The sequence below is a fragment of the Sinocyclocheilus anshuiensis genome, unplaced genomic scaffold (genome assembly GCF_001515605.1).
Source record: "Sinocyclocheilus anshuiensis isolate Anshui unplaced genomic scaffold, SAMN03320099.WGS_v1.1 scaffold1497, whole genome shotgun sequence".
NCBI classification, from domain to species: Eukaryota; Metazoa; Chordata; class Actinopteri; order Cypriniformes; family Cyprinidae; genus Sinocyclocheilus; species Sinocyclocheilus anshuiensis.
Window position 1 is genome coordinate 1,300,772 of NW_015543492.1, and position 2,502 is coordinate 1,303,273.

Sequence of the window (2,502 nt, forward strand, 5' to 3'; positions counted from 1 at the left end):
GATGAAACCATAGCAGATAGCCGGGAGGGTGAGAGCGAGCGTAGGTTATGTCGAAAAGTCACATGGGTATGTGTTGTGTCAGGATGTGTCATGTTGAGGTTAAGAGTGAGGAGGAAGTGATCCGAGGTGTGCAGTGGAGTAACCAGTACATGATCAGTGGAGCAGTCTCGTGTGTAAATAAGGTCCAGTTGGTTGCCTGATTTGTGCAGCCTGAGGTTTATCTAGGTGGATGTTGAAGTCTCCATACATAACTAGGGGAGTACCATCCTGAAAGTTTGAGAGCAGCACATCTAATTCTTCCACGAAGTTACCTAGTGGTCCTGGGGGTCGATAAACAACTATAAAATGGATTTTAAGAGGGTGGGTAAAAGATAAATGTTACATAAGATGAATGTTTGCTTTTGACCTGTCTTCTGTACTAAGATAGATATACATAAATAGTTTTAGTCCATTTATTTTTGCTTTCTCAGATGTGTTATATGAGACATCAGAGTGGTCTACGAGACATTACCATGAATACTGTGCTTCAATATGCCTCCAGATGTTTTGCTGTAACTCAGAAAGGGAAGCACTGCAACAATTCAAGCTAGTACACAATGCATTACCACTGACCCAACCAAAGTTAACAGTTATCAGATTCCATCAGGCATTATACAATCACTTTTGCATAAGGCAGAAGCTAAAGTGGTGGAGGCAAATGAGCAGCAATTCACTGGAAACGTTTCACTCACCACCATTGTTATATATATACACTGTATATATACTGTATACTGTATATAAGAGGAGGAGTTTTTATTTTGTGTACAACAGGGACATCTAGTGTTTATTATGGGAATAACCAAAAAATTCAAAATTCGAGTTTGTGTGTAACCATGTATAGACTAGAATAGCATCTTTTCCACATTTTATTTGTGATGTCACCACAGCATAGCGAGATCAACTGTTTTTAAGTCATTACATCAAAGTCACTGTGTAGAATTATTATTATTATTTATTATTATTATTATTAACAAAATACAAAATAGTAGCTTACATAATAGTGCTAGTACAAAATAATATCAATGAGATATAACTTTTGAAGAACATAACACTTTAATATGCTATGACTTTGGATTTTGTGAACTACTTTGTTTTACCATTCAGGTAAGAAAGAAACATCCCTTTTTCAGGATACTGTATTTTAAAGATAATTGTGTAATTGTGTAAAAATCCACATCTTTTTTGGAGAAGGTTTAAACAATATTTTTCATACTTATTCAATGAACCACAAGCTATATTGCACATGCACCTGTGGAACAGCCCTTTAAACACTCACAGTTTACAGGTGGCAGGCAATTAGGCCACAGTTACAGAAACTTATACGGTAGAAAAGACCCTTCTGAAAAACACCGGAAGAAAGATGCCTACACTCTTAGAAATCGCTGTAGATTTAGCAGCACACTACTGTAAAAACCTACAGTACAATACCACATTTATCCATTACAGTAAAATACTGTAATTTAATATTTTACAGTATTGCTGTAACCTTGCTGTAGCCTGACAAATACAAAGGGCAATAATACAGGATTACTGTAAATAGCGCGCGGCGCACCACCTGACGTCACATCAGAGAGAGAGAGACACAGAACGGAGGATTTTATGCAAGTTCGGTAAATTAATTAGATTATTATATGTTTTTATTCTAGCGTACATGATTTTTAGTGTGGTATGAAGCTGCAAGTTTAGCCAGCGAATGTTATAATCTCCTCCCTCATATGTGTATGTGCTCATTTACCTAATGACTTGGAAACCGTTATTCACAGGAACAGCACCGAATGACATTATTATAGGCTACAAAAAACGGGGGGCAGAGCAAAGATAAACACTGCCACGCGATAAAATGCGATTGTGAACGTTTTCACAAATCGAGCTCGATCTAAAGCAATGTTTTTGTATTCCAGCAGTCTGCGTGTTTATTGGTAATAGACGTTAAACATGAAGAACGCCTTTCTTTCAGATTCCTTACTAGCGGACTTACCAAGCTGGTGAAGATGACACCGGTTTCATTCCTCTAAGTGTCCAACTTTTGGAGCTATAGGCATTATAAAAATAAGAGTCGCTATGAAAAAAAACCCCTGATTTCGGCCCGAAGGACAGCGTCACCTGAATTCACAAATCATGGAGAATGATATTCGGTAGCCTATTATTTGCATGTCTATGACAGCGCGCTGCGTATTTATAGCCAAAAAAAATCTGAATATCAAACCGCAGACTATCTTTACTGCGGTTAATCAAAGAACAAAAGAAAAGAAAACCCCTCACTGATCTTGACTGAATCACTGTTGTAACCTCAGTTTATATTTTATTTGCCAGGTGTTCGGCGCTGTTCGGCGCAACGTGCATCTGTGTGCCATTATTTTGGAGATGCGTTCCAATATAATTTATCCTTAATTAGGGTATAGGCCTATTCTTTTTTGAGCTGCAGTTTAATAAAAGTTAAACAGAAAAAAAGACAAAAAGTAG